Below are 12428 nucleotides of genomic sequence, written 5' to 3'. Positions count from 1 at the left end.
TAGGTACAAATACAACAAAATAAGTACAAGATCTATATGAAGAAAACAACAAAACTGATAAAATAAATCAAAGAAGATCTAAATAAATAGAAAGATAATCCACATTCATGAATGGGAGGATTCAACATTGTCAAGATGACAGTACTTCCCAACTTGATCTACAGGTTCATTCCACCCTGAATCAAAATCTTAGCTATTTTGTGGATATTGACAAACTGATTCTAAAGTTTCTATGGAAGGCAAAATATCCAGAATAGCCAACAAATACCGAAGAAGAACAAAGTCAGAGGAATAACACTACTCAATTTCAAGAAGAATAAAGCTACAGTAATCAAGACAGTGTGGTATTGGTGAACAAAAAGAGAAAGAGATAAATGGAATAGAATAGAGAGCCCGGAAATGGACTCTTACAAATATTGTCAACCAGTCTTTGACAAAGGAGCAAAGGATTCAATTCAACAACGGTGAAAGGGTAATTTCCAACAAATGGTGCTGAAACAATTGAACATCCACATTCAAAAAAAAAAAAAAAAGAAAAGAAAGAAAGAAGGAAGGAAAAGAAAAATCTATATGCAGACCTTACGTCTTTCACTGGAATTAACTCAAAATGGATCATAGACCTAAATGTAAAAGGTAAAACTATAAAGCTCCTAGGAGATAATATAGGAAAAAATCTAGATGATCTTGTGTTTGGCAATGACTTCTTAGATAAACACCAAAAGCACAATCCATGAAAGAAAAAATTGATAAGTTGGGTTACATTAAAATTAAAACTTCTTCTCTACAAAAGACAGTTAAGAAAATGAAAAGACAAGCCACAAAGTGGGAGAAAATATTTGCAAAACACAAATTTGATAAAGGACTGGTATCCAAAATACACAAAAACCTATTAAAACTCCACAATAAGAAAAAAATCCCTGGTTATAAAATGACTAAAAGATCTGAACAGATACCTTACCAAAGAATATATGTGGATGGCAAATCAGCATATGAAAAGATGCTCAACATAACTATGTCATTAGGGAATTGTAAATTAAAACACTGACATATCACTACACACCCATTAGGATGTCTGAAATTTAAAACACTGACAATACCAAATGCTGATAAGGATGTGGAAGAAGAGAAACTCTCATTCATTGCTGGTGGAAATGAAAAATGGTATAGCCACCTTGGGAGACAGGTTTCCTGTTTTTCACAAAACTAAATATCCATTTATCATACAATCCAGCAATCAATTCCTTGGTATTCACCCAAAGGAGTAAAAATCTTGCACCCACATCAAAACCTCCACACACATGTTTACAGTAGCTTTATTAATAACTGTCAAAACTTGGAAGGAACCAAGATGTCCTTAAATAGGTGGTGGATAAACTGGTACATCCATACAATGGAATATTATTCACTGATACAAAGAAATGAGCTATCAAACCATGAAAAGATGTGGAGGAAACTTAAACGCATATTATGAAGTGAAAGGAGTCAGTCTGAAAAAGCTACATAATATATGATTCCAAATATATGACATTCTGTAAGAAGGCCAATATTTTTACTATGAAGACAGTAAAAAGATGAGTAGTTGCCAGGGATTTGGAGTGGAGTGGAATAAATGGGAGAAGGGAACAGGAAATATTTTAAGACAGTAGAACTATTCTATATGGTACCGTAATTATGAATACATGTCATTTCATTATGGAATTGTCAAAACCCAGAGAATATACAACATACAGTAAGCCCTAATGTAAATTATGGACTTTAGTTAATAACGATGTTTCTATTTTAGTTTATTAATTATAACAAACACACCACACTAATGCAAGATGCAAATAATAAGGAAGCTGGGGAAGGGAAGGAGATATATGGGAACTCTCTGCACTTGCCATTCAACTTTTTTTTTTTTTTAAAGATTTTATTTTTTTCCTTTTTCTCCCCAAAGCCCCCCGGTACATAGTTGTGCATTCTTCGTTGTGGGTTCTTCTAGTTGTGGCATGTGGGACGCTGCCTCAGCGTGGTCTGATGAGCAGTGCCATGTCCGTGCCCAGGATTCGAACCAACGAAACACTGGGCCACCTGCAGCGGAGCGTGCAAACTTAACCACTCAGCCACGGGGCCAGCCCCTGCCATTCAACTTTTATGTGAACCTAAAACTACTCTAAAAAATTAAGGCTATTAGTTTTTTAAAAAATCCAAATGATGACCACCAAGAGTACAATAGATAAATAAATTATAATATGTTTATATAGCAGAATAGTATGCAACAGTTAAAATGAATAAATTTTGATGTTAAATGTAATCCCCATGGTGGTAACCACACAAAAAAATAGCTATAGAATATACATAAGAGGAAATGAGAAGGAAATTAATTAAGATGTTTCACTAAAAGTCAACTAAACACAAAAGAAGACAGTAATGCAAGAAATGAGGGACAAAAATCTTATAAGGTATACAGAAAATAGCAAAATGATAGAAGTATGTCCTTCCTTATCAGTAATTACTCTAAATGTAAATGGCTTAAACTTTCCAATCAAAAGACAGAGATTGTTAGAATAGATTTAAAAACATGATCCACCTATATGCTGTACACAAGAGACTAACTTTAGATTGAATGACAGAAATAAGTTGAAAGTGAAAGAATGGAAAAAGATATTCCATGCAATTAATAAGCAAAAGTGAGCAGGGATGGCTATACTAATATCATACAGAAAAGACTTTAAATCGAAAAAGGTTATAAGAAAAAAAAGGGAAACTATATATTAATAAAAGGTTTATATAGCAAGAAGATATAACAATCATAAACATTTATGTACCTAATAACAAACCATAACATACATGAAGGGAAAATTGACAGAATTAAAGAGAGAAATTGATAGTTCTACTAAAATAGGTGGAGACTTCCATAGTCTACTCTCAATAACGGATAGAACAAGACAGAAATAAGGAAACAGACCACTTAAATAATACAATAAATGAACTAGAGCTAACAGACATATACAGAACACTCTACCCAACAACAGCAGAATACACATTCTTCTCCAGTGCACGTGGGACATTCTCTAGCATAGACCACCGGTTAGGCCACAATTTTAAGTCTCAATACATTTTAAAAGAAAGATACCATACAAAGTATATTCTCTGACCACAATGAGATAAAGTTATAAATCAGTAACAGAAGCAAAACTAGAAAATTCAAAAATTTGTGGAAGTTAAACAATGTACTCTTAAGCAACCAATGATTCAAAGAAGAAATCACAAGGGAAATAAGATAATACTTCGAGATTAAGGAAAATAAAAACACAACATACCAAAACTTAATGGACAGAGTCAAAGCAGTGTTAAGGGGAGAAATTTATAACTACAAACATTTACATTAAAAAAGGATAAAGAGGGGTTGGCCCTGTGGCTGAGTGGTTAAGTTCACGCGCTCCACTTCGGTGGCCCAGGGTTTCCCCAGCTCGGATCCCGGGTGTGGACATGACACTGCTCATCAAGCCATGCTGAGGTGGCATCCCACAGAGCAGAGCCAGAAGGACCTATAACTAGAATATACAACTATGTACTGGGGGGCTTTGGGGCGGGGGAGGAGGAGAAGAAGGAGAAGGAGAAGAAGAAGGAAAGAAGATTGGCAACAGATGTTACCTCAGGTGCCAATCTTTAATTAAAAAAAAAAAAGGAGAAAGATTTTAAATCAACAACCTAACAACTTAAGAAATTAGATAAAGAAGAACATAGTGGTTACCAGGGGCTGACCCCCAGGAGGAGGAATAGAAGGGATGTTGTCTAAAGGTACACTTGGAACTAGTAAATAAATAAGTCCTGGAGACGTAATGCACAATACAGTGATTGTAGACAACAATATTTCATCATAAACATCAAACATGCAAGAAATAAGGTTTGAATTACTCCCACCACAAAAAAGAAATGATAATTATGTGTCATAATAGAGGTGTTAGCTTAGCTACAATCATATTGCAATATATAAATGTATCAAATCAACTTGTTAAACTTCCACAATATTACATGTCTAATATATTTCAATTAAAAAAATCAATAACCTAACTCTATAATTTAAGGAACTGGAAGAAGAACAAACTAAACCCAAGGTTAGTAGAAGAAAGTAAATAATAAAGATTATAGCAGAGATAAATAAAATAGAGAATGAAAAAACAGAAAATCAACAAAACCAAAAGTTTTTTCTTCAAAAAGGTTTAAAAAGTTGTCAACTGGGGGCTGGCCCAGTGGCCGAGTGGTTAAGTTCATGCACTCCACTTCGGCAGCCCACTGTTTCACCAGTTCAAATCCTGGGCACAGACATGGCACCGCTCATCAAGCCATGCTGAGGCAGCATCCCACATGTCATAACTAGAAGGACCCACAACTAAAAATACACAACTATGTACCGGGGCGGGGGTGGGGGCACTTTGGGAGAAAAAGGAAAAATAAAAGCTTAAAAAAAAAAGTTGTCAACCTAGCTAAATTGACTAAGGAAAAAAGACAGACAACTCAGAGTGCTAAAATCAGAAATAAAGGTGGAGACACTACTGGTTGTATAGCAATAAAAAGGATCATAAGAGCATACTAGGAACAATTTCATGCCAACAAATTAGAATCTAGATTAAATGAACAAATTCCTAGACACATTCCTAGAAACCTACCAAGACTGAATCACTAAGAAATAGAAAATCTGAATAGACCCATAACTAGTAAGGAGATCAAGTCAGTAACCAAAAATCTCTGAACAAAAAAAATCCCTTGATCTGATGGCTTCACTGGCGAATTCTACCAAACATTTGAGGAAGAACTAACAACAATCCTTTTCAAACTCTTCCAAAAAAGAGCAAAGGAGAGAACCCTTCCAAACTCATTCTGTGAGATTAATATCCCTTATCAATACTGATGCAAAAATCGTCAACAAAACACTAGCAAACCAAGTTCAGCAGCATATTGAAAGAAATTATACACCATGATCAAGTGGGATTTATTCCTGGAATGCAAGGATATTTCAAAATACAAAAATTGATCAATGCAAGATGCCTCACTAACAGAATGCAGAAAATAAAAGCACATGATGATCTCAATGGATGTGGAGAAAGCATTTGACAAAATTCAATACCCTTTCATGATGACAAATACTTAACAAACCAGCAATAGAAGAACACTACCTCAACATAATAAAAGTCATATATGAAAAACCCACAGTGGAGCATCAGACTGAAATCTTTTCCTCTAAGATCAGGAACAAGGCAAAGATGTCCACTTTCCCCACCTTTATCAACACAGTATTAGAAATTCTCTCCAGAGCTCTTAGGCAAGAAAAAGAAATAAACAGCATCCACATTGAAAGGGAAGAAGTAAGATTATCTCTGTTCACAGATATGATCTTATATGTAGAAAACCCTAAGATTCCACAAAAGACTGTTAAAATAAATAAATTCAGCAGAGTAGTACGATACAAAATCAACACACAAAAACAGCTGTGTTTCTATATAGTAATAATGAATATTCTGAAAAGTAAAGTAATACAACAATCCCATTTACAATAGCATCAAAAATAATAAAATATTTAGGGATTAATTTAACCAAGCAGGTAAAAATCCCTACGGCGGTTTTTGCAAAAATAGAAAAATCCATCCTAATATTTATATGGTTATCTCAAGAGACAATGAATAGCCAAAACAATAGAAGAATAAAGTTGGAGGACTCACATTTCCTGCTTTCAAAACTTACTACAAACCTATAGTAATCAAAACAGTGTGACACTGGCATAAAGAAACACTATATAGACCAATGGAATAATAGAAAGATCCCAGAAACAAACCGTTGCATACACGTCAAATGACTTTTGACAAGGGTGCAAAGACCATTCAATGGGAAAATGAGAGTCTTTTCAACAAATGGTGCTGGGAAAACTAGATATCTACATGTAAAAGAATGAAGTCAGAACCTTACCTTACATCATATACAAAACTTAAAGTGGATCAAAGAGCTAAATGTAAGAGCTAAAAATATAAAACTCTTAGAAGAAAACATAGGGGAAAAGCTTCATGACACTGGATTTGGCAATAATTTCTGGATATGACACCACAAAAAATCAGTTGTGATTCCATACACTAATAACAAGCTTTCAGAAAGAGAAATTAAGAAAACCATTCTATTTACAATTGCATCAAAAAGAATAAAATACCAGGTGAAAGAGCTGTACACTGAAAACTACAAGACACTGAAGAAAGACAGTGAAGAAGACATAAATAAATGAAAGCTATTCCATGCTCATGGACTGAAAGATTTAATATTGTTAAAATGTCCACAGTACCCAAACCAATCTACAGAGTCAGTGCAATACCTATCTAAATTCCAATGGTGTTTTTCACAGAAATAGAACAAACAATCCTAAAACTTGTGTGGAACCACAAAAGACCCTGAACAGACAAAGCAATATTGAGAAATAAGAACAAAGCTGGAGGCATCACACTCCTTGATTTCAAAGCTATAGTAATTAAAATAGTATGGTATTGGAATAAAAATAGGCCCATAGATTGATGTTAGAAATGATGAACCTACATTGATGCATCATAATGCCACTATGAAGGCAATTTTTGGCATGATGAAACAGTTCTGTGGAGGTGGATAAGTGACTCTATGCAGTCGTCAAAACCCACAGAAATTTACACTGCAAAAAGTGAATTTTATTCTATGCAAATTTTTAAAAAATCAACCAGGATGCTGGGGGAACTCAGATGGAATCCAGTGACAAGTGGATGCAACTGTATTACAAATGTGTGACGTACCATATTGAAGGAGGTGGGAAGGAAAGGTCCTGACCTAAGTAACTTTGGAAAACAGTGTTTTAACTGCAAACTGTAAGACTAAAGTACTGTACACAAACACTGTACTCTAGTTGGTCAATCTGTTTTTCACAAGGGTATGAGTTAGCAATTCAAACACTACTTTACGTGTTAGTAAATATATTGTAGATAATTAGAGCCCAGTTTCTCACTGTAGGTGCAAGAAGTTGCAAATAAGCAAAGGGAGAATGCTAGAATCAACCTTACGGTGCTGGGTTAGAGTTGGAAATATCAGTATGAACCCATGTCTACTTTCATATATCTATCCAGATAGGGAGAGAGGGAGAGAGAGAGGGAAACAAATAGAGATATGTGTGTATGTCTGAGTTTATATTCACGCACACATTTCCAAGTTCTTTCTGCTAGACCTAGAAGCAATGACACCCCAGTATTAAAGAGCACACTTTGCACTAGATCTTGGTTTCTAAATACCATTTTCCAAGAAACAGAACGAGGGCGCTTGGAGAAACGGCTGACTCTCAGGTCGGAATGGAAAATACAAGATGCGCCTGGAACATCTTGTAGTGCCAAAAAGTAAGAAAGTGCTTTAAAAAAACCCAAAAAACAAAAGGACGGGGACATGTCAAAAGGAGCCAACTTGAAACAGCTTCCAATGGCCCAAGCGGGAGTGACATGAGCAACAAAATGACGACAGCACTGGATTAAACCCCAGATGATGAAATCACCACCCACGGGTGCATACTGATATAAAAGGGATTAAACAAACAAGAAAGGAAGGAAGAATGGAAGGAACAAATCTTCCCTACAGAAGAATTCCAAATAATAAATGTAGATGGATAACATGCAATAGAAAATCTCCACTAGAATACTGCAGTAATAACTACCGTAGGCAAGATTCACCGATGAACGCAAACACTCTGGGTGAAACTCAGAGAAACAGTCTATTTGCGTGGCCTCAAAGTACCTCCCTCCAAATATTTATTGATAACTTCTCTTAATTTCTTTAAAAGATCTATGACTATTTAAAGCAAAAATAACACTGTACTGTGGGACTTATAACACAGGCAGCTGTAAAATTTATGACAGTAGCACAAAGGATAGAAGAAGGTAAATGGAACTGCTGCATAGCAGGGCTTTTACATTTTACATTTATCCAAACAGTACCCCACTAACTCTCAGTCAGCTGTGACAGTACACATGCACATCCCGTCCCTTCCCCAGCCGCTAAGAAGTGCAAAGCTGTGTCACTGAAATGCTAACACAGGAGTTAAACAGAATACAGGAAAGCACTTGTACCAGACTGTTAGAGAAAATAACCCCAGCGCCCACCGACAGGAAAACGACGAGCACACTGCAGCGCACGCACACAACAGAAGCAGCAGCTCACAGACGCAAAGCATGAAAATGCGTGGGAGTCTCATAAACATCACGCTGAGGGAGACAAGCTGGATGGAAAATACATATTGTATGATTTCAGCCCAACTGAACCTACGGTGAAAAAATCAGAACAGCTGTTGCCTCTGGGGGAGGAAAAAATTGCCTGGGAAGGAACATGTGGGGATATTCTGGGAATGATGGAAATATAACACGCTTAAAAGGGGTGAAGGTTATATGGATGTATTTATTCGTCAAAACTGTACAGTTAAGGATTGTGCCTTTCAATGTATGTACATCTCACCTCATGAAGGAAAAAGAACTAAAAAATATACAGTGGGGGGGGGGATAGGTTGAAGTACAGATGAAAAAACCCAGCAGGATTAGGAGCTGTTGAAGCTGGGTGACATGTTTACTATATTATTCTGCTTATTTTGTATATGTTTAAAATTTTCTGTAATAAGACACTTGTATAAAAAGACAAAGTCAACCTACAGTGTTAGCTGCTAAGGCATTGGTTACCTCTGGGAAGGAAGGACAGAGAAAAGGAGGGTCAGGGGGCCTGAGTGACACTGGTTCTAGCTCTTGGTCACACAAATATATTCACTTCACTCTGTAATAACTCATCGAGCTTTCCATGAATGATAGCTGCACGCATTTTATACACATCAATAAAAAATTTATATGCTACATATTTGGACAAAAATTCTAACTCAATATCTCAGAATAACAGCAATATTTTGTTTTCTTTTAAAGTGTAACATGTTCACTCAAGGTGTCACCAAATGGGTTTTAATATTCCAAAGTATCTATTAATGCCCTCACCCTTGGGTGACCTCCTAGGTCTTTCCATTTTTGCCTCAATTTGTAAGTGGCATGGTGTTGATTTTTTATGATGCAGTTTTTTCCTGGCAAAGCCTCCTACCTCCAGTGGTGCTCCCAAGGCCATGACACCCAGCACAGCGCCTTGCACACACTGTGCTTTCAATACTTGTGGAATCAGGAACAAAGCAAGTAGAGGCTGGCTTGTGCAAAGGGTGGTGCGTAGGTGATGCAGGCGAGACTGAATGGCTGCAGCTCAGCACTAAATGTTTTTACATTTATTTGAGAAACTATTTGCAACTAGTTCACCGAAAGATGCTGGTTTAAAGCAGTCTTGGCCGCACACTACAATCACCTGGAGAACTTTAGAAAATACTGACTCCGGGGCGCCACCTGAGGGATTCTGATCTAACTGGTCTGTGGCAATTTGGGTTTTGGGAATTTTAAAAGCCTCCCAGGTGATTCTAATTACAGCTGCAGGGGAGACAACCCCCCACCCCGAATTCAGAGTCAGGGGTACATTAGCTGCAAGTGATTTCCATGCGTGCTGTGGGGATTTACCTCATTGCAACATTTCAGTTTGGGGTTTTAGGAAATATCTTTGCCTAAAATCAAAGGACTTCTTCAAGACTTAGCTGTTTGGCTAAATGGCAGCAGACGGAAATGTCTTCTCAGCAGATCTGTCTTTATATCACTTGCTTTCAGAGTAAGAGACTGTTTCAGGCACAGTAGTTTTAGTTTATTTTGAAAATCATAAATAGCCTACAAATACCAAAAAACGATAATAAGAATTTGCAAACATGTGGAGTGCATCATACGTGTTTTAAAATTTCTCCTATGATTAGAAATGAAAAATATATTGTTGGCTTTGATTTCCTAAAGTTGAATCTTTTCTTAAATTATTCAAGTCCTTCCAAAATGCTTCAGCACTCTCCTGTGGGGACTATTCCCCATAGTGAAGAGTACCAGGTGGACACAGATCTCAAGGGAATCCTGCCTCTGCTGAAGTGTCCTTCTCCAGAGCTCGGGGTGAGGTGAGCAGCTGCAGGAGTGCAGTCTGGGGGCGGTGGGCGGCTCTGTAGTCAGGCAGAATTGACCTGCAGCCCCGCCCAGCCCAGCCACTTAGAAGCTGTGGGGCTTTGGACAAGTAACTCAACTTGGAACATTATATAAAACTCATCTTCGAGAAAAGACATAATGACATTGATTGCAAAGAAGGCAGCAATTCTCCACCCCTCCTGCATCCGTGTTCTTTACAATGTGATTTTACAGCTGCTCCCATCCAGAGGCAGAATTTCTTCCCCTACACGTTGGATTTAGGCTGGCCTGATTGGCTGTGGCCGTCAGAATGCAGTGGGTATGACACTGCTTTTTCTTTCAGAACCCTGCTCTCTCTATGAGAACAAGCCCATGTTAGCCTGCTAGAGAACAAGATACCATGGAGGAGAACCAAGGTGCCCAGTCGATGGCCAGCCAACCCACAGAAGCAGAGCCCCAACCACACGCCCACGAAGAAGGCCAGTGGAGATCAGAATGGCCCAGCTGAGCCAAGCCTAAACTGCTGAGCAGCTCAATCATGAGCTAAGTAAGTTTTGGGGTCATTTGCTACACAGCAATAGCTAATTAACATGTGCACTCATTGCAGAGGAGACGCCAGGATTCAATGACATGCTCATTTAAGGTGCTATCAGGCAAACGGTAGCACCCTAAAGATCCTGATGTCCTTTTCTCCTTATTTAAAGCTGGATCTCTTGAGTTACACAGAAATACATGCAGACATGCGCTTGGTGCGTAAACGTACACAGGACCCCATACCACAGGAGGAAACAGACACCACAGCCTGACCACTAGGGCCCAACGTCAGATTTCAAAATAAGGAGTTTGCCTTTAATTTATTCCCCCAAATCTGAACCCTGGAGGCAAGACTGTGGACAGATCTGAAGACGTGGGGTTCCCCCCGTTAGGGTCTCTCCTTCCTGTCACTCCTGTCTGATCTCTGGGAAGGGGACGGGCTCAGACCAAGCAGCAGCTTGGAAGCACAGGTCTACCTGTGGAAGCATCCTGTTTGCAGCCCTCTGCTCTTTCTTGGGGTATCGTCTGTCCGCACCTTGGGCCTGTGGAGAGATGCTGTAGGGAGGGGGTGTTCTGTCGCCTCTGGCACACAAGGGGGTTCAGGTACCTCACCGCCCTGAGGGCAGAGGAGTCACAGTCCCGAGAGCTGCACTCCGCATGTGGCAGCCACTCCCACCTGTGGGCCCTGAGCCTGGGATGGGGTCTGTCTGAACTGAGATGTGCCGGACAAGCAAGCCACAGAGAGAATTCTCAAGATTTAAGTACAAAAAAATGAATGTAAAATATTTTATTAGTTTATATTGATCACACATTAAAATGATAATATTTTGGATATATTGTTTAAATAAATAATATTATTATGATCAGTTTCACTTGTTTCTTTTTATTTTCTTTAACAATTACTAGAAAATTTTAAATTACAGACATGACTCCACCCTGTTTCTACTGGACACTGCTGCCTTAGAGGATTGTTTCCCTTTGCAAAGCTCAGGCTGCCTCCTCAAAAGACCACAAGCCAGGAAAGTTACGAAATCTGAAATTTTAAAATAATTTATTTTATTGTTTCCATTTGTGAATAAAGGATTTAATAAAGCTTTTTACCCCAATATAACCTTTAAAGTTTAATACTGAAATAAAATACGTTCATTTCAACATCACGCTGGGGTTCGACATTGTTTTGCACTGGGGCTTCAGAAGCAATACACACATTGTCCTGAGCCTCTAAACCTTTACTATTCAAAGCTTCTCAAGGACTGGCTGTAGGGCCCTATATTTCCCTTTTTTTATAGCTTCTCTTTCTCCAGCATGATTAAGGAACAAGGCCAAGATTAAGTCTGAAGCTCTCAGAAACCACAGAATTTTTCTTTCTGTGGCTTACCGGCATTTTAAGTTTCTAATATCAGCAATACCAACTGCAGGCTGCAGCTGGGAAAAAGAATATGATGAATTGAGTCTGGAGTCACACTGCACCTAATTTTCACAGGCATGTGGATTTCCAAAGAGGGACCTAACTTCCAACAACCGTAAGTTCCCAAGGACTTAGTCCACACCAAGTATGAGATTGTGACAGTCCCCTGTGTCATCACTGAGGTTGAAATGGGTCTGCCTATGTCGACTCCAGGGCAGACAGGGCTGCGAAGTTGTGAAGTGAGCAAAACTTCACACTTTAGTGAAAGCAAGCATGCTGGCCAAGGTTAGCTGACTCAAGGTAATTTCTTTCGCTTTTCCAATGAACATTTTCAGGGAGAGAAGCCCAGCAACAATTTAAGAACGCCTTGATGTCCACTCAGGACTGTGACTGAGCTCAGGAGAAATAAAGGAGATGAAATTCACGTTTCAATTGTAAACAAACATCAA

The 12428-nt window shown here is 38.3% G+C and overlaps 1 long non-coding RNA gene across 2 annotated transcripts in view; it reads left to right on the top strand.

Moving 5' to 3' along the window:
- Positions 1–11440, top strand: part of LOC123285366 (uncharacterized) — a 230474-nt gene extending 219034 nt beyond the window's left edge. For both annotated transcript variants that reach the window (XR_011502723.1, XR_011502722.1), the window contains one exon: positions 10381–11440. This is a non-coding gene — a long non-coding RNA (uncharacterized lncRNA). The remainder of the gene's footprint in view (positions 1–10380) is intronic.
- The last annotated feature ends 988 nt before the right edge of the window (positions 11441–12428 follow it).

The sequence above is a fragment of the Equus asinus genome, chromosome 4, assembly GCF_041296235.1.
Source record: "Equus asinus isolate D_3611 breed Donkey chromosome 4, EquAss-T2T_v2, whole genome shotgun sequence".
NCBI lineage: Eukaryota > Metazoa > Chordata > Mammalia > Perissodactyla > Equidae > Equus > Equus asinus.
Note: the sequence above shows the minus strand (reverse complement) of the source record. Positions and strands in the feature narration are given on the sequence as shown.